The sequence below is a fragment of the Mya arenaria genome, chromosome 6 (assembly GCF_026914265.1).
Source record: "Mya arenaria isolate MELC-2E11 chromosome 6, ASM2691426v1".
NCBI classification, from domain to species: domain Eukaryota; kingdom Metazoa; phylum Mollusca; class Bivalvia; order Myida; family Myidae; genus Mya; species Mya arenaria.
This window is the reverse complement of record NC_069127.1, coordinates 47,217,176-47,238,734: the sequence shown is the minus strand read 5'-3', so window position 1 is coordinate 47,238,734 and position 21,559 is coordinate 47,217,176. Positions and strand designations below refer to the sequence as shown.

The following is a 21,559-nucleotide window of genomic DNA, read 5'->3' as shown; positions in this document are numbered from 1 at the left end:
TGGGGAAAGAAACAAATACATATCTTAAGTTTTCTCTCAAACTGGAATGCAAAATGACAATATCTTCATTGATGATGATCTGTTATTGACGACCTATTAATGACACGAATATATTTGCAATCGTTTTATCTCTACAATTTTACATCATCAGTGACGTTATGGAACAGCAAGCCAGCGATTCATTTGAGACATTTGGTTGAACAGTAAATAGTATCCTCGCCGGACTACCCCGTCAAAACCTATAACAGAATATGGCAAAGCTGGAGTCCAGCATATGCTTGATGAACAAGCGCCTGGTCAACAATGGTACCACAAAAAGCGCACCAAACACGTTCTTACACGCAAACCGGCCACAGTTCTAAAGTAATGAAAGTAGCCAAATAAAACAGGTAAAGTCAGACGACTCTACAATACGCGCGGGTCAAAAGAAAATGATATTAAAAGTGGAAGGTTAAAAGGGCAGATGAAACAACGTGCGTCACAGCCGGTACTTACGCCGGTGAACAACATACAGGTAGAAACAAAGGATGCTAATGTTCCATATTGTTACTACGCAGCAGAAGGCTACAATGAGTGTTGTCCAACAAAGTGAACATCCGACAAGAGTTTTGCTGTCAGAAAGAAAACGGTGTCGGGTCAACTCGGCCCAATTACCTTTTCGGCCTGGTCCTAATTGGCCTAGTCCTTTACACGGATACGAAACAGTGGCTCCAGCTCTTTTAGTAGCTGTGTATTAAAAAGAGCCAATGACACATCCGAGCTAGAGCAAAACAACGGATATCATCGTAAAACGTAAGTATGACTCGTTATTTTATTTAATATCACAGTTATGAGGGCTTATTTGAGAAATCGGGGAATGCAGTGCCATATAAATATGTTTAATCTTCACACGTATTTCGGTTATTTTGTAAACATATTGTTTATGGAGTTATAAAACCGATTCTCGTACAAACAAATGCGTGTCTACATACGAAAGTAGAACGTTTTCACCAATTTTCAGCTGAATTTCACTCAAAAAGCTGACATGTACAGGGGCGTAGCTTGATGAAAATATATGTGTAGGCCACGTTTAAGGGGACCCGGGGGCATGCTTCCCACCTCCGGAAATTTTGCTTAGCTAGGTGATTGTAGGTGCGTTTTGGCGTATATTTCGTTGTTATAAAAACATTAAAGAGAGCAACAATATCATTATGTTTTACCTTAATTTAATTTTGTACGTATTTTAGCTAAAGAAGACAGGCCATAGATTCTGAAGTAAAACATTGAACATTTTATTAATTAAATTTCACTCAATATTAATGCATTTTGTTGCCAAAATCTAAGTTAATCATATGTGTATTTGCACAAATAATGTCATATATATATATATATATATATATATATATATATATATATGTCGCTTTCTACAGCACAGTTGACTTTCCGGGATCACCTCTAGCTTCCTGCATTTTCGCGACGCAAACACATTGATTAAGCGGTCAACATCTATGATCATGCTCTCGTGGCTGTGATTTAGGGCCAAGGATGACAACCTGTCGTTTTTCATTGTCGTTCGCTGGAAGTTTTTTATTCGTTTCATTCCACTAAACGACCTTTCACAAGAGGCTGATGTAGGTGGCATGGTAAGAAGAACCTCGAATATTGTAAATATGCTTGGATACAGGTCCTTGTTGGTCTGCTTCGTGGTCTCTTGTAGTCTAGATAAACTTGCGTCCGCGATGCTCCATCTCACATTCCATTCTGTTTTAAATGTGTCAAATGTTTCGTGGCGATCAGGGGCCTTAGCAGCGTAAATTGATGGCAGCATTTCGTCCTGCAGAATTTCCAGTTTTGATGGCAATAAATGTTGTGCACTGTATCTGTCTTTGAAGACATTGTACAAGGTTATTCTGAAGTAGTCAGATGGTGTTTGCACCTCAGGATTTGCTCTGTTTTGCTGTCGACTAACTCTTCTTGGCATTGATGGTTGAATGTCCGTTGCTTTCATATACAGTCCATTCTACACATCAGGATCAGCCCTCCCGTCATTGCACAATTTGACAATGACGTTTGTTTCTTCAACAGCGTGTAGTAGATCATTGCATTCCTTCTGAAGAAGATTTGTCAGGTTTACGGTAGTACCCAATGTGTTGCGCCACTACAAGTGAGATAACGAATTCAAAGTGCAGTACAGCGGACAAATACTGGCCTTCTCGTCTCTGTCTTCATTAATAGTTGCAAGTGCGTGGACCACTACGGGGAAAGCATTTTGGAACGTTTCGAGTGCGTCTGCACGACTGAACCATCGGGAATTATCAACAAAGATTGGGGTATTTACAGTTTTCATAGACGCACATATTAAATTATCTTACTTTTTCGATATATATTTTATATATATATATATAATGAGTTACACTATTTACCGAAACACAACGCAAGCTTGGCTTAGTTTAAGTAAAAACTAGTGTGTATTCTTACAATAATTCATTGTTTCCTCGACCAGCAAGGTCGTAATACAGTATATTTTAGCAAACGATGTTTAGCCAATAAACATGTGTGTGCGTGGTCTTTCATTTGAGATTGACAAAGTTAGTAGCTAGACATTGTGGGTATAGTGATGTACATATCTAGCATAGAAGTGTCATAGCCTCTCTTATATACACAGCTCCTAAAAGAGCTGGAGCGCCACTGTTTCGCAGCCGTGGTATAGACAGGCATCAAAGGCAAGCGGAGGTTTGACGTTTGTCTGTCGACCATGCCTGAAGTAAAAGTGATTTCAGAGAGAGTCTGAGCTGAGCACAGTGGCTCTTACAGAGAGCCAGCAAGCAGAAATGTTGAGCATGACAGCGGTAATTGATGTATTTTAATGTTTTTTTTGTTAGTATTGTAGACCTACGCGTCATACATTTAGAACCTGCGCGAAAAGGTGAGTCATTAGCGCATGTTTAAAATAGTGTCATTTGAATTATAATACTGATAAAATGACCATGAAATGTTATTTCAAGTCCCTGAGGTAGAAGCCTAATGTACCACTGCCGGCATCATAGACAATACGGATTTCATGCAGGAATAATATCATTTGAAGTATAATACTAATAAAGTAACCATATTGCATGGACTGCTTTTTCGGGTCATTGAGGTTACAGCCGAGGGTACCACTGCCGGCGGCATCGACGATGCGGCTTACATGAAGGAGCATGCAGGCGACAAAGTCTTCTTGTAGATTACAAGAGAAGAGATTAGTTAAGTAAGATGAAGAATATTTGTTCTCAAATGGGTCTTTGTGTTGTACGCATGTTCAATCAGTCGATTTCGACATAACAGTTCGATATGTTGGATAGATTTATGGCGTCAGATTGTGATGAACATTTTGTATCGTCGTGGACTTGAGATCACCCATACTTGTTACGTATTCATTATGTGATGTGATTAATTTCATAGTAAATTAGTAAGGAAGCATCGTATTTCTCTTTCTTTCTGAGTCCATTTTGTATCTTGAAGAAATAACATGTCTGTTAATATTCAAAACATCATCGATGTCATCTACTATATTCATTAACACACATATTTTGGGTATTTCTTGTTATTAATTAATAAAATATTTAAGAATAATCCCAATGAATTCATAGATGAAATCGTCTAGCCCTTTGTGGCATTGATTTTGGGCTCATCCTACTTGGGGCACAATTGCCACATCTTGTAGACCATTTTGTTGGTGATCAATCTTTAATGGTTGATTACAACTATACTGCCAAAAGATACCTATTTATTAGGAAAATGACTAAGGTGCTATTGCTTTACTGTTATAGTGATGACTCTGCAAGTAAACTCGTTTAATGAGCTACATGCATTTCCTACATTTATAAAATTTCGTATGCATTCTTATTAAACTTCTAAATACCAAAACTTCAATATGAACTTTGTTGATTATTGCTACTTGTACTGTGACTGTACATTAACATCTAATAAAACCATTCCTTGTAATTCACACTGGTCGCAATTATGGAACGTCAACGTCACATGCTAGACAGTGTATTGTTTAACTTTACTTCTACTTAGAAGAACGGTCATACCTTTTTGTTACTCATACAAACAATGTAAAATGTTGAATACTTTCTTGTGCATTTCCCTCGCACTATATGTATTTTGGAAAATATTAACTACTGACAACAAGATTGTAACCGTGAATTTAATAGAAGAAAGCGCAAAAATATTAAATGATTGGTGAATGCTTAAAGATTTACTGTGGTCTACTATAGTCTCATAAGGTAGAAATGCCGTGTTTTATGCACATTTCCTTCAATTTAAGCACAGTATTCTTCATAAGAACAATCGGTTTCGACATTTATTCATTCTTTTTGGAATATTAAAACAATATTATTAATTGTGGTTAATCTTATTTGGGAGTAAGAGTGCATCTTTAAATGCATAATTCTTCGTTTTGCTAAAACTAATAACTGTTTGTTGATTCAGTTGTTAATATTTTTTGTATAAAAGGACATTTTGATATTATTTTAAGAATATTTTGGAATTGCAGTTTGAATGTTTTTGTATGAAAGGGATTAGTTTCTTTTGGAGTGTGGAAAGCCAGATGCTACTATGGATAGAGTCTGGACTATTGTTGTTATTGTAAATTGATATATGTAAATCTCAGGGCTTAAGTGTTTGCAGCGGTCGTCTTGGAAATGACGCCGACGTTGGAAGGTCAACATGTTACACATATAACGGGGAGAGCGTAGTAGATTATCTATTAACTAGAAGCTCTAATTTTGATTATATTAAAAACTTTACACCATTCTCTAATCACGCCCCGATTTCATTTAATCTTAAGGTATTAACGGTAAAATCCGAACAATTGAATAGCAAAGTGATCTTTAAATGGAATGTAGGGCATAAAGAACAGTTTTTAAAAAATTATCATGTGAAACGATAATTGAAGAAGACGTAGACATCAAGAATTTTGTTGAAAACTTTTCTACTGAGAATTTAACAACATTCGAAGAACTCGACTCTCCATTTACAAAGGATGAAATTAGAAAAGCGGTGAAATTGCTAGGAACAAATAAAGCATGCTCTTTTGATAACATTATTTATGAATTTAAAGATGGGATTAACATATTGGAAACTCCTTTCTCTCAACAAGCGAAAGACAGTGAGTGAAACAGAAAAAAATGTTATTTAGATCTAGGATAGTGAACTACAGTGTTGTAAAAGTGTGGATATTATAACAATAGTTCGGTTCTGGGTATCAACATGGCGTCCGTTGTTGGACCTTTCCCAGCTCTTGCGGGGAAGGCAATTGGTGGCCCTACGGTGGTCAGTCAGATTCTTCTTGAGAATCCGCTGACCCCCTCGGAGTCCACTGCCCAGGATTCGGTCATGAATGAGCTCGTGGCTTTACAATGAGCTCGTGGCTTTACAGAGTCCTACTATGGCTTTTTTATCTAATTTGATTTACCCTTGCCACCTATAGATACTGATTTAGATTATGGATTGTACAATGTTAACATGGAGAATGATTTGGATCGTAAAATGGACTTTGATTTTGAACAATGATTTGATTATACGGTTTTGCCGGTTTTATCTATATTTAATTAGAAATAGTCATTATTCAATATCATTAAAACTGTTCCTTTATCCTTTAAAATATAAAAATAACCTATGTCCTTTTCTTAAAATGGTAATGTACATGTACTTTTCCTCCAGTCAAGTGTTATCTCATTTCAGTCGTGTACATTTTATTATTTTTTCCAATACCATGAATACACTGTGTTTTTTACACTCGCTTAAACTTCATGTACATTTAAACACACGCGTTAAACAATGTAGCCTAGAAAGATTGTCAGTGTTATTGGTATTTTTATTGTGTACTCTTTTACATCGTTATAGATTTAAACTCTGTTTATCTTGCGCCATATGTAATAGGAAATATTGGGAACATGTATCGTCTATCCCGACTTTCCTTTTCATTAAAATATTTTACAAATATGGATTTTACTCGCCGGTCAATTAAAACTATAAATTAATGTTTGTAAACATATATAGTTTAAATATAAACGTACTTCGGTCAAAATTAAAACAATCCTTTTTAAAGAATTACATACATGATATCGATATTGATATACTTTGTATTCAGGAAACACACATTGATAGCTTCTTTTTGGTAAGAAATATTGAACAAATTATATCCGATAAATATAGGTATATATGGAGTTACGGACACGGCGAGTCTTGTGGTGTATGTTTAATTATTATTAATGATAAAATTAATCTTGACAATTTCCAGACTGCTTTAAATGGACGGTTCATTTACCTAGATTTTAGTGTTTTTGATTTTAAAGCTAGATTGTGTAATGTGTACGCGCCAATTGTTCCAGGAGACCGAAATGAATATTTTTCTAACATTAAACAATTTTTTTGTTTCATCTCGGAATTTAATCTTATGTGGTGATTTTAATTTTATTTTTAACAGACAGACAGACAGACAGACAGACAGACAGACAATTTATTTTGACTTGTACAATGTACATGGTCAACAACACATAATGATATAACATATAATGTCAACGTGTATGTAAAGTAACAGATAATGCAAACAAATTATTATATATATACAAATATATATGTACAAAAGTATTCAATACTTCTAAGTAATTAAATTAAATAAACTAATCTATATATATATATATATATATATATATATATATATATATATATATATATATATATATATATATATATATATATATATATATATATATATATATATATCACATATCTATGAATATATAATGGATATCTACCCAACTCTCCGTAAACAGTGGCATTGCAAGTGTTTGTTTTAACGTTCAATAATCTTTTACAAAATTTCAAATGAATTCTTTCTAATTCCTTTGATTTAGTATACCCCCAAAACTCTGCCGAATAATTTAAAATAGAACCAACAAATGCGTCAAATAACTGACACATAATTTTGGGTTTGAAGTCATAATCTTGACATTTACAAAATAATACGTTCATTGCCTTAAGTGCTTTGCCATTTAAATGTTCTTGGTTCAGGTTAAAATTTCCAGTATAATTAAAAACAACACACAAATAATTAAAATCATTAACAACTTGTATATCATGACCATTGTAAGTCCATCTTTCATTGGGAAATAATCCGCCTCTTTTACGAAACACCATGATTTTGTCTTATCAATATTCACCTTTAATCCCCAGGTATTACAGTAATTTGACAAATTGTCCAAATGGGTTTGAATTTCTTCACGAGATTTTCCTACAATGGCCATATCATCAGCAAATAATAGCATAATTATGACAATATCATCTATTTGTAATCCTGAATTAATATCATTTTGTAAATACAATTCAATATCTTCCACAAATAAAGAAAATAACAAAGGGGACATAACTTCACCCTGACGCAACCCGGCAGCATAGCTAAAGTATTCAGAATATAATGACAACGATTTTACACAAGATTTAACCTTCATATACATATCACGCACTATTCTAAGTATTTTTCCCTGTATTCCACATTTATACATTTTCAGTCATAGGGCATTTCTATACATAGTATCAAAACATTTCATCATATCAACATATATAACATAAAGCTTTTTGTTTTCAAACAAATAATTTGAATAAGAGATAACAATATAAATATAGCATCAGTGGTAGAGCGGCCTTTTCTGGATCCGAATTGGGCATCCGAAATAATATCATGTTGTTCACAAAACTTTTCTACACGCTTATTTATAACAGTGGTAAATAATTTCGATAAACAACTAACTAAAGTAATTCTCCTATAATTATTTACATCAGAATATGATCCTTTTTTATGTAAGGGGATTATAATCCCTCCAGTCCATTGTTCGGGAAAATAATCCGAATTTAATATAATGTTAAACAAATCACATAGATGTGATGCTAAAATGTCTATAGTTTCAATAAAATATTCATTTAACATATTATCATTAACATAGGCTTTACAACGTTTTAATGACTTAGTAGCATCTATTATTTCTTGTACAGATATTGCCTCGTCAAGTTCTGGAAAACTATTATTTGGTGCATTAAAATCATAATTAATATTAAAATCCTCTGCGTCATGATTAAGGCTGCCAAAGGCAGAGGTACTTAGATTTGCGAAATATTCTCGAAAATTATCGAGTGGAATTTTATTTGAATTGTTTGTAGTTTTAGACTTAAAATATTTCCAGAATTCTCTAGGCTTACTCTTTCTCAAATTTTCAATATCTCCCATTCTCTTTCTATAATCAATATTCTTTCTCTTACGAACTATATTCTTGTACTGTTTTTTCGCATTACATAATAACAATCTATTTGCATCTGACCTATCATATTAAAAATTCTAAGAGCATCTAAATACCTGTTACCTTATTTTTTTAAACATGTTCATAACTTTAAAGAATATCGGGATCCAAAATTAATTACAATAAATCTTCAGGATTGTTTTTAGGAAAATGTAAAAATAGAAGTGATTATCCCTTTGGAATTTCATGGGTAGAGAATTGCAAATTACTGGGGTATAAGTTTGGATATAATTTGACTTACGATGACATCTGGAGTAAATTATTTAATAATTTTAGAAATACTTTGAACTTGTGGTCTTCTCGCCGTATGTCTTTTAAAGGAAAAAAGTACCATTTTAAATAGTTATGTAGTTTCTAAAATACTGTACTATATTTTTGCCCAAGATATGCCTCAATATTATCGAAATATGTTTCAAAGATCGTATTTTAGATATATATGGAACAGCACTTTTGAACCCATTTCAAGGAAAACCCTATATTTACCCTTAAGTCAGGTTGGTTTAAACGTTCCTTGTATATCGTCCAAAATTAAAGCATTTTATTTGTCCCATATTTGTAGATATTTAAATGATGACGCTATTCCTTGGAAGTATTTTACAACATATTGGATTGGTATACAGATGCGTAGCTATAAACTTTCACTTGCTTCAAATTTAATTCCACATAGTGAGTTTGTCCCGTCCTTTTATAAGAATTGTCTCACATATTTAAAAGAGTTTAAATAATTATATCCTTTTCTGCCTAATATCTTAACGGCAAAACAATTATACATTTCCTTTGTTAAACGACAAATTGAACCAAAATGTGTTAAAGATAGTCCATATATCAACTTTGAAACTCATTCCATAACATTTTTCTAGAGCAATTGATCCGACATGCAGAAATACTCGTTCACAACGTCATATATTTTAACTCATTCTTATCAAGGTTTAATCGTTCCCTTCCAACTAAGTGTACTTTCTGTAATAAACCTGAAACAATTGATCATCTTTTTTATAGAATGTGGGGTTTTTTCTACCAATAAATAAAACATGCTTGTATTTATTTAATTTAGTTACAAATGGAAATTATTCCTTTAGTAAACAAGAGATGTTTGTCAAACATTATGCCCCCTGAGCGCCAAGTTGCCAGAAATATTTGGACAATTGAATGAAATATGCATGGACTGAAATGACAGCTGATTTGTCATTGGATGCATATGAGGCAGGTCATCTACTGGTCATACCTAATCTTCATGTCAAGTTTGATGACCATAGGTCCGGGAATTGTTGAGTTATCACTCGGACAAGCTTTGGTCTTCCAACAGACCGACCGACATGTGCAAAGCAATTATATAACCCCTCTGCTTCGAAGGGGGGCATAATTAAACTAGATGTTCACTGAAAAGTGATACTTCAACTCATGCATTTAGTGACATATAAATTTCTACTGTCTACTATATAAGAAAATAAAATATGGACAATCAGAAAACCTTTTTTCAGCTTACAGTCACACTGACCTTGACCTTTGACCCACTGACCTCAAAATCAATAGGGTTCATCTGCTGGTCATGACCAATAAGCCTACCTAGTATGAGGTCCCTGGGTCAAAGCGTTCTCAAGTTATTGATCGGAAACCGTTTTTCATGTTAAGGTCACACTGACCTTGACCTTTGACCCACTGACCTCAAAATCAATAGGGTTCATCTGCTGGTCATGACCAATACACCTACCAAGTATGAGGTTCCTGGGTCAAAGCGTTCTCAAGTTATTGATCGGAAACCGTTTTTCATGTAAAGGTCACACTGACCTTGACCTTTGACCCACTGACCTCAAAATCAATAGGGTTCATCTGCTGGTGATGACCAATACACATACCAAGTATGAGGTTCCTGGGTCAAAGCGTTCTCAAGTTATTGATCGGAAACCGTTTTTCATGTAAAGGTCACACTGACCTTGACCTTTGACCCACTGACCTCAAAATCAATAGGGTTCATCTGCTGGTGATGACCAATACACATACCAAGTATGAGGTCCCTCGGTCAAAGCGTTCTCAAGTTATTGATCGGAAACCATTTGGTATTCCGACCGACCGACAGACAGACAGACAGACAGACAGACAGACAGACCGACCGACATGTGCAAAACAATATACCCCACTTTTTTCAAAAGGGGGCATAAAAATGGTTTCACTATGTTGACATAAAATGTGATGAACATGTGAAATATGTTCTCCTATCTGAATCAAGACATATTATTTGGTGTTCCAGAAACGAGGTTAAAAAAGAAAGTAAGTGTTGTTTCAAATGATCTTATTCATAGGTTTTTAAATAGAATAAAACATTGAATAATGATAGATTTTAAAAGGATACATATTGATAAATTTAAGTCATATTGGTCGAATTTCTGTTTAATAGAAAGCAATAAAGTACATTATTTTACCATTTTAGAGGCAAATCAGTATATTCGATAGACATTTCTTAAATATAATATAATCATTATATACCGTGGTTATTCGTGTGCTGTTGTGTAGGTGTTTTTTCTGCTTTCAGGCTGATGGTTGTACGAGAAAGGCCTGACAGCTTAGACCGTCAGCCATCTTCCTGCGAGCTGATGGTATTTATTGATTTTTTGTACATACTTGTAAATTACTGTTTGATTCATATAATTTCAACAACCATCATTCCACTCATCCTTCATATGTATATATTCTTCCCCTTCATAATACTGTGTTAGATTGTTAGTAAAACAAGAACATTTTTCGATTTCTAAATATATAGCTCATTGTGAACTTTCCAGTGACAATGTAAATATTTGACATTCATCTTTTCTAAAACACACACACACACACACACACACACACACATATATATATATATATCTTTTTCAGTTAGTTTTGTTACTGTGTTTGTTTGATGCATGTTTGGTGGGGCGCTATACACCCCACCCTCATGTTTGTTTTATATGAATAAATTTTAAGAAAAAGAAAAAAAAACTCCTTTGGAGATTATGTTTAATTACGTTTTAGAAAAGCAATGCTTTCCGAGTTCGTGGTCAAAAGGCGTAGTTTTGCCCATGTTTAAAAAAGGTGATAATTCAGATCCTAATAATTATCGAGGCATTACATTAACTAGTTGTTTCGCCAAGTTATTTACTATGTTGATAAATGAAAGGCTGAAACGATGGGTTAAGGAAACAAACTTACTCACCGATGCTCAATTCTGTTTTAAAAGCAATTATAGTACAATAGATGCAATTTTCTCGTTGAAGTCGTTCATTGACAAACAACTACAAAATAAAAAGAAGCTACATTGTTGTTACATTGACCTACTTAAGAGGTCCTTAGACTTACCGAAATACGATTATTTACCGAAAGACGGATAAAATTACCGAAAGACGCATGAAAGTTACCGAAAGACGCCTTCTAATGCATTTATTTTATTGTTTTTATATTAATATTATACAAATACGTTAGAGAAAAATATAATGATGTAATAGGCAGTTGAAATTTCAGTGTTCGATGTTAATGTAGATCGAATTCCGCGTGCCGACTCGCCAACCGAAAGACAGATAAAAGCTTCCAAAATAATCAATGAATGATGATCTCATAATATTCATATAACTAAAACACACTCATAAAAATGAAAAAGTTGATGAAAATATTTACTTATTGTCCAATTGAATAAAGACAATATGTCAGTGAAATAGTTGTCTCCCTTAGCCAACAGAAAGACGATTTAACGCAGGTAAAAATAACTTATTAGTTGTTGTATTATAAAAATGATTATGAATTTGGATTCAAATAATAGCATTTATATTCTTATGGAAATGTTAGATCAATATACAGCATTTGAAAGTATTTGGGAATATACTTGAAACATTGCCTTTGAAATAGGTCGAACATGTCGCTAAAATCATTTTCTTTTAAACTAACTTAGATCAACAGTATAGTTCAGGGCTTTCAAATGTTAATTTTTGTTTATATGAAAATTGAAAAAAGAAGTTTTTTAACAGCGAAGTTTTTATCTTCAGATAAATTAGCTTACTTATGGACAATAATAACCAGACCACACCAAATCAGGCGATGTTTAAAACAACATAATTATCACCCGGTATATGACACCCCTCAAAGTAGCGGCACGTTTTTTGGGGGACAGTTTGGTATTATTGAAAGTGTGTTAATTTGGGTAAACCCTTTTCGGCTCTGTGACACGTGTTGAGTAAATACCATAATAATTACGCATTAAAGGACCGCATTACGTGTACATTTATAATTGCGGGTGATTTTTTCACACAAATTGACGGCTTCATTTGAAGGTTCATATATAACAATCGCGAGTAAAAAAGTAAGTTATTGCTGTAAGTATTAAAAAAGTCCAAATTAATAGAACTTTACACTCTGAAATCATTAATGATGGATGAGTTTCCTTGTGCTATATGTGCTGTTGACTGTAGTAGTGATAATTGCATACATTTTTCTAATCGTAGGAATTGGGTTCATGCTAAATGTTCTGAATTGTCCGAGCAAGACCTTAAGTCATGGAGTGCCAAAAACCTCAAATTAGTTTGTATAATGCCGGAGCTGCACTTGCAAGGTAAGTGCCTGCTATATTGAAGGAGTAGACATATCTTATTCCTAATACAAACATATCAAGGCCGAAATATGAAGTGTTTTAACATGAAATAATTTGGGAATATCCGTAACGAACATTATTTATTACATTTTACACAGTAATATAGAGTGTCTTCTCATTCATTTTGTTATTGCAATGATATGATATATCTATATAAATGCTATTAGAAGAAAATTTTATCATATGATGTAAATGTTAATTGTAGAACTATGTTACCGGTGTTGATAGTATGTATGTTCGTGAACCGTATATATATGTGGTTTGGTGAAACAAGAGGTTTTGACATTTAAATATTTATTACGTCACGTATTATTTACCTGCGGGTTATTTTACGAAATTATTCCAAAGTTTTTACCTAATAGCATTTAACAGACATACTTTCAATATCGATACCAAGAACGTTATAAGTAGTGAACATGGTACAGACTCCAACATTCCATGACTCCGGAAAGTCATTAAGTCTTACAAACCAGGGCAAGTCTGAGTGTATGCTGCTCGATACCTACGATGTAGCGATCTGCTTTGACCAGAAATGTGATGTGTTCGAAGAATACTGTGCGGACATATCTGAAACGTTCGTGCAATATTTCCGGAAACGCCTCAAATCATGTATTAAGGAAAAGATTAACGACCCTGTAAGGAATGAGGCGATTCCCCCAAACTGGACAAACAATTGCGAGTCCATTAACCATGTCTTAAAACAAACTGTGGATTGGAGGTCACAACCATTCACAAAGTTTGTTCACCTGTCCAATGAGCTAGTTGAAGGTCAATTCAAAGAGTCTGCCATTGTAGGGACAGGTGAATTCCGCCTGGTCGAAACCCACTCCCAATTCCATAAATCAATCAAAGCGCTGAAAGCGCTGCAAGACTGTCGGTGACGTAACTGAAGCAAGCAAACACTACCGCAAAGTTCTTTCAAATGAAACGTGATCAAATGATTTCATACAAATGATGAACACTCTTTAAGGTAGATGAAGAAGGATAAATGTGATTATAATAAGCACAAATATATTGGCCCTACTTAATCATGTATCCAAAGGCCTACAAGATTCTTAATTCAAATTTCCTAATTTTGAACCGCTTTAAATTAGTTAAATGCATATTCATTTTGTTAAAATTGCTTCAATTTATGACGTCGTTATAACAGTTTCAGTAAGCAATTACATTCCTTCATTTCATTAGGGTCTGTTGAAGCCAATGTCTTTAAAATGCAAATACAATACAAACTATACCCAAGATTCAAGGGACATAATAAAAATATAACTTTAAAATGATGCTCTTTCAAGCCTAAAATGCCTCCCAGAACTTCTATCAACAGAGTCCACATATCTACAAAATTTGTGCTCGAGTTACTTTCTTTAATATAAAAGTGAAAACAAATCTGCATGGTGCTGTGGCATCATACCATGAAAAAAACTAATATCTTTAAAATGTGTTTTCTAGTTTGTTTTTATTATAAAAGTGTTAATAAATCTGCATGGTGCTGAAGAAAAAAAATTAATGTCTTAAATTTCAAACCTGCAGCATTAATTAGCGCCATGTTGTCAAGAATATCTGGACAATTGAATGAAATATGCATGGACCGAAATGACAGCTGGTTTTTCATTGACAAAAGATGCCTTTCAGGCAGTTTTAAGATTATGCTATTCAAAGTATGAGGGTAGTTGGTACAGTTTTCACTCATATTCAGATGATGGCTGATATTTGCTGATAAACATGTATCCTCTTAGCAGCAGGGAATAAGTAAATGACATAGTTTTAATGATCAATATTGGAGATGTGACCTTGACCTCCAAATCCAAAGGGGTCATCTGCTGGTCACCCCAAACCTAAATTTCAAGTTTGAAGGCCATGGGTGCAGACTTTGTCGAGTTGTCACACAGGCAAGCTTTTTGCGTTCAATGGTCTGTGACAAATCAATAGGGTTCACCTACTCGTCAGGCCCAACCCCAAAGTCAAGTTGTTCAAGGGCCATGGGTGCAGGCTTTGTCCAGTCATTATTAGTACAACCTTTTAGCATTCAAGGTCACTGTGACCTTGACTTTTGACCCAATGACCCCTTAAATCAATAGGATCTTCTAATAGTCAGACTTAGCCTCCATTTTGAGTTTGAGGGCCATAGGTGCAGGCATTGTCAACTTATCAGTCAGATGTATGGTTTGACACCTTCCTGTTCAAGGTCACTGTGACCTTTGACCATATTACCCCTAAAATCAAAAGGGGTAATCTACTGGTTAAACCAAACTTTCATGTCAAGTTTGACAATAGGTCTAGGAATTGTAGAGTTATCAACCGGAAAAGCTTTGGTCTACTGTCAGACAGACGGACGTAGCGGCCAACATGTGCAAAGCAATATACTCCTCTTCTTTGAAAGGGGCATAATAAATTGAAATTGATTAAATATTTTTGTTTATTATGTTAATTAACTTACATTACATACAACAAGTACCATTTTGATATTTTCGAATGCTCATTTGGGCATGTACATGGGTTTTGATCTATGAACATGAAACTACATAGTGATGTTCCCTCCTATCAATTCTAAATTTAAATAACCATGAGAAAAAAAGAATGTTTTCACTGCACCATGAATAAATATGTCAAACAAAATAAATGTCAAGTTATTCAAGATTAATTTAACACTGTTCTTTTGATGATTTCCGTGCATTCCTGACTGCAGGTTTTTCCCATTTTCTCACACAGTTATTTCATATTGGCCTTACAAGGTCAGATCTTGAGTTGGGTCTTCATTGCTGGACACTATCTCTTTATCTCCACACAGAAAACACACTGGTGCAAGTTTCACTGCAACAACTGCAAAAAAAGTTATATTATATTCTAACTGAACTCTGCATCAATATTCAATTATTTTTTATTGGATTTAGGAAATGTCTTTGTTTTAAAGGGTTCATATAAATTAATGCATTTTTTTCAATTTAATGCATTATCATGCTGGACTCTTTGACATTGATGGTTAAAACAAAGAAGGCATATGATTTGTGTACAGATTAAACATTATTAATTATAAATGTGTTCTTTAATTAATAGACAAGTGGCAACAATTTCCCCAGTTAAAAAAGCTTACATTTGTATATCTGCAGATTAATCATTTGCATTTCTTTTGCTTTGATCATTTAAGTCAAATGAGTTAGACATGATAATGCATTAAAATAAGAAATATATTTTTGGGCATCAATCTATAGTGTGTGCCTTCAATCTAGAAATAAATTTCTTCTCAACAGATGCTAAATTATAAAAAAATATATAAACCAAGATTTTGATTATGACATACCTGCATAGTTAGTGGTCTCCATAACTGCTCAGAAATGCTCCCTATGACAAACTAAGTGCTGGTGTATGGCTGGGTAATAGTGCTGCTCCAACCAATAGCGCAATTCTTCCTACAGGTGGACCAGCTCCTCAATATGGTTTCTGTCATGGCAGTGATAACAGTATGTAACATGCCCTTTTCTACTTTCCAGAGAATGAATATTCCAATCAAAATTACAAATTTAAGAACAAATATATACATATGCACATGTAATGTTGTTAAAAACAAACCATTTAGATGCCACAAAACTATAAGATTTTAGGTGAAAATTGAGCCAAATCAAAACATTTAGTCATTTAAAGCTGCACTCTCACAGATTTACTGTTTTTACAACTTTTGTCTTGGAAAGACCTATTTTTTTTGCTAAAATATCTGCAAACCAGTGATATAAGACTACTGACAAAATATTAGATTGCAGACTTCCATATTTCAGGTTGAAAACAAAGGTTTTATGGCTTAAAGCGTTACTAACGGTTTAAGAAAAATGCATAAAACATTTTGAACTTAAATATAAATATTTTCTGACAAATTTATTGTCAGCAATCTTATATGAATGGTTAACATGCATTTTCACATAAATTGGCCCGTTCCAAGACAAAAAATAAATAAAGTAGTCAAAACATTCAATCTGTAAGAGTGCTGCACTCTCAGTCACAGATTGAAGGTTTTGACAACTTCTTTTACCTTTTGGCTTGGAATAAGCTAATGAAAAGCAGTATGAAAACTGATGAAATAAGACTGCTGACAAAAGATACATGTAAGATCATGTTTTTTATATTTACATTTGTAACTATTGGTTTTATGGTTAAAAGCATTACGAACGCTTTACTAATAATGAGATTTTTGGCACAGAACATCATCTTTGACCATATTAAAATAAGAAAACAGCGTTCCAATATTTTTAGTTGTCTTTTTTGACTGAATTAATATAAGAAAGCAGCGATCCCCTTTTTCCAGTTGTCTGTTATGTCCAGTGTTCAGAAATTCGCATAAAATAATTCATTACAAGACCAAGAAATAAAAAAAGAGTTGGTAAAACAGACAATCTGTGGGAGTGCAGCTTTAACATATATGATATGCATTATCAGCCAAGTGCAGACCTACTCACATCCTGGCTACACAACCAGTACATTCATCAGCTTTACTGATTCGAACCAGGCACATTTATAATGGTAGACTAGCATTTTACCATTCTGTGCTGGCCAGTAAAGTTCTCATTTGAATTAGAATTCAAAATGTGTATACCTTTGTTCATTTTTTTTGCCAACTCTGTTTCAACTGAACTTCCTAAATGAATGAGAAGTTTCAAAAAATAATTACAATATCTCAGTAAATAGCTGCAATTATGTGTTTCTTGTGCAATCTGTCAGCTTTGGTAGGCTCAGGTTTCATTTTGTCCAACTCAATACTTGTAATCTTCTAGTCTGATGTACTGCCATCCAATTTTTAAGTCAGGTCAGGCAGCCATTTCAGCTTTGTTCCAGTTGATTGTATCAGATGATGTTAACAATACTAGCCTTGTATCCAGGCACTTCTCAATCTGAAAGTTTACAAAAGAACACGGCCTGTAATATTTAATAAAAAAATCATAATTGTTTACTCCTGGATGATGGGTTCTAAAGTAAACCTTTGAGAAAAGATGCTACTGGTATAGTGCTTGAACCCACGACCATGTGAACACTTGCATGGAGATCTGTCAAACTGAGCTAACTGGGTAACTGATTTTTAGGCAGCTCCCAGCTTGGCTCTACAATTGACAGGTGCATTATACATTATAGAGACAATAAATCAAACACTTGAAGCACTAGTCCAAATAATAGTAACTTAACTGATCTTTTTACAAATTTTGATATGCCATATCCTTCACATACAAATTTTTTGTACCAAAAGTGGGTAGCTATTCCGATTGGGATGTCAAAACATAATGATATAAACTGTTAACTTATACATGAAGATCACCTGCAAGGCTGCGGTGCATAGATTTACATAGATGTAAAATGGTTGTGTTTAAATGCATTAAATGCTTGTTTTGTGAAAAAAATCTTTGCACTTACATGGTATTAATAACTAAAATACGAATATAAACCTTTAATATCTATTTCAAACATATAATACTTATCTAACTACGATTTCAATATCTTTCAACCCCCCACCCTGTTTTGCACAAACCCGATTAGATGTAAGGGATTGGAAGAATCCCATATAACACGTCTATTTTTTAGACTATTGAAGCATATATGTTCTTTTTTTATGGTTGAGACGTTTCAGGTTAAACAACAATTAAAAATGCGAAATAATTTTAGTGAATAATCTACTCTGAATTGAAAGTAACATGAAGATGTTGTAGTGAAGGATTTGCCATATATATATATTCATTTTTTTTTAATCGTAAAAAGAGTCCGTCAACGTACAAATATTTAGACTAAGAGATGTAGATCAGCAAGATGTACCTTCTAGTACAAATAATTGTACGTTGACAGATTTTTTTACGATTTTTGAAACAGCAAATCCTTCACGTACAAATTGTTTTGTACGAAAAGTGGGTAGTTATACCGATCGGGATTCCAGGTTAAAGCATATTGCATCTATAACATAAAAACAAGAAATATTACCAGATAATGTTATGTTATATAAATTCCGTAACCAAAAAGTAATATCAAGCAAATAATTATGAGTTTGATGTTTTTTTTCTTCATTTCATTCTGTCAAAACATAACAATATATACATGAAGGGCACCTGCAAGGCTGCAGTTCACAGTTTTACAACAATCGGAACATTTCGGCCATCAATTGTAACAACTCGCCATCTTCAGTAAGCTTCGAGATAGTCAATCCCTGTTGGATACTCGCTGAGGTGTTCAGATTGTTCCGGCCAAGGCCGAGTTGTTACGATTGTATTATCTCGAAGCTTGTCGGAGGTGGCCGAATTATTACGATTGGGTCAAGTTGTTCCACTTGGCATAATTGTTGTCTGTGTCAGTCAACTTTCCTTTTAATGAAAAGGTGAATAATGTGTTTTAATGCATTAAATGCTTGTTTTTTTTGCAAAATAGCTTTGCACTTCCATGGTAAATATGAATATAAATCTTTACTTTATTATCCATTTCAACAATAAAATACTTCACTTAATAAAATTTCAATATTTTTCAAACACCCCCGCTTTTTGCACAAAACCGTTTAGACGTTAGGGATTGGAAGAATCCCGTATAACACGTCTATTAGTTCAGACTAATGTACATGTACCTTCGTGTCCGAAATCGATCACTTCCTCACAGCTCATTTCTGGATTGTCTCCATCTAAATTTAACATTTTTAGACGCATACATTGATGCCATTTTTGCTTCGATTGATGTTAAAGCAATAACACTAACTACAGGTCCGTTATTTTGTAGAAGAACGTGTTCGAAGTAACATTCAATTTCATTTCCGCATAATCGCCGCCATATTGTGTCATTCGGAGCTCCTCGGCCATTTTATTGAAAACAACCTCGGATGTATGCCGGTACATCTGTTGAAGTAGTTCGTAAAATTTTGAATTATATCATTATTTAAATGTAATGTTTTAGAGTCGTATTTATTGATCTAAGTTTAAATTTATTCTCATTGAATTGTATTTTAGCAAACATAATGAAGAATCCCAAGAGTAAAGTCACAAAGTTTAACTGCTAAATAAAATTACTACGCGATCTACTTGCAGCGGACTTAAACGTACCACTTTTTGAGGGTGTAAACCATCCAAATACATCCGAGGTTGTTTTCGATAAAATGGCCGAGGAGTTCCGAATGCATATTGTGTATGACTTTAAAAACTACACCCTATAGTCCAAAATAACAATAGGCATAACGTTGACACACTGTGATAGGTATAATCCAAATAATTTACTCAAACAAATACAATAGTTCGATTGCTGCTGAAAAAATCATTTGAAACATAAAAGCTATTTCACAAAATATGACATGACATGAACTCTTTAACCGCGTATGATTTATTTCTTAATAACTTTCATTCATAAAATAAGTTCTTTGCCGGGGTTTGCCGGGTCAGTCTTGAATGCCGGGATATGTGTGACGTCACACGGGGTGCAAACATGTGGTGTAGCTTACTATTGGTTGTAGGGTAAAATGACTTCGTATGTAAATGCTATACTTTCATTATTTTTCATTATTTTGTTCAATAAAACTCACCAAATTGCAACGGTACAACTATACTAAGAGTAACACGCAATGTTTGTCATAAAAAAGGCAATAACGCGTTAAATACACATAAGCAGGTACTTGACGCGGTCACGGACACTACGGACCATGGACATTACGGACCAGATTTAGGGACACTACGGACCAGATTTAGGGACATAACGGACCATCTTCGGAATCTTATGGACCATGATTGAAACATTTTTTTTTTAAAATAAATCACTCATTAGTTTATAATTTGTTAATAAATACTTGAATATGAGTGCTCAGTATGACGTTATATCTTCCATAAAACTGAAAAATCCCGTGAAGTTCGAATAGATCTCAACATAAAATCTTGTGAAATTCCAAAAGGTGTTAAAGGCCTATGCATTTATAACAATTATGTGAACAATAATGAACGAAATTTGAAAGATCGGCAGTTAAATCAGTTAAAAACAACAGAAGAAATATTTTCCAAAACAGTTTATTTCCCAAAATAAATCGAGCAGAAGTATTTTCCAAAACAGTTTATTTACCAAAATAAATCGAGCATATATTAAATAAACGATGTGTGTTTGTTGCAATTCTTGCAAACTGATGTTTAAAACTGGCAATTTCTGTTGCCTTAATTAGTGTTTATTAGTTATAATTGTACCCGCAATTATCGGCGGTATATAACAAAAGAAACAGACATTATACTGACAACCTTTAATTGGCAATCATAAAAGTGTGAAAACCCATTGTAACAAATTTAAGACCAATGAGTGAATAAATTAAAAAAAAATGTTTAAAAACATTATAAATGATGGTCCGTAAGTTTCTGAAGATGGTCCGTAATGTCCCTAAATCTGGTCCGTAGTGTCCCTAAATCTGGTCCGTAATGTCTGGTCCGTAATGTCCATGGTCCGTAGTGTCCGTGACCCCTTGACGCCCCACATTCACGTTAGTAGTTCTGTTGCTACGCAGGTGGTGTGTATTAATATATTCATGTTCAATATGTCGTGTCAGGCGACTAGTCGCGTTTCTGAAATACCGCTCTCTAAAACTGCTTGGATGTCGATGTCATTGGCCCAGCGCCAAAAATTACCAAAAATTCCGTAGGCATGTTCCCAAAGATCG

At 33.9% G+C, this 21,559-nt stretch overlaps 1 long non-coding RNA gene across 2 annotated transcripts; it reads right to left on the bottom strand.

The window, feature by feature from the left end:
* Positions 1-15,329: 15,329 nt before the first annotated feature.
* LOC128238735 (uncharacterized) lies at positions 15,330-20,025 on the bottom strand. Of its 2 annotated transcripts, none has more exons than XR_008261760.1 (4): positions 19,508-20,025; positions 17,510-17,804; positions 16,226-16,365; positions 15,330-15,747 (listed from the first exon to the last, which is right to left on the bottom strand). It is a non-coding gene; the product is annotated as an uncharacterized LOC128238735 (long non-coding RNA). The 2 variants fall into 2 exon arrangements; XR_008261759.1 differs by having other exon boundaries at positions 17,585-17,804.
* Between the last annotated feature and the right edge of the window lie 1,534 nt (positions 20,026-21,559).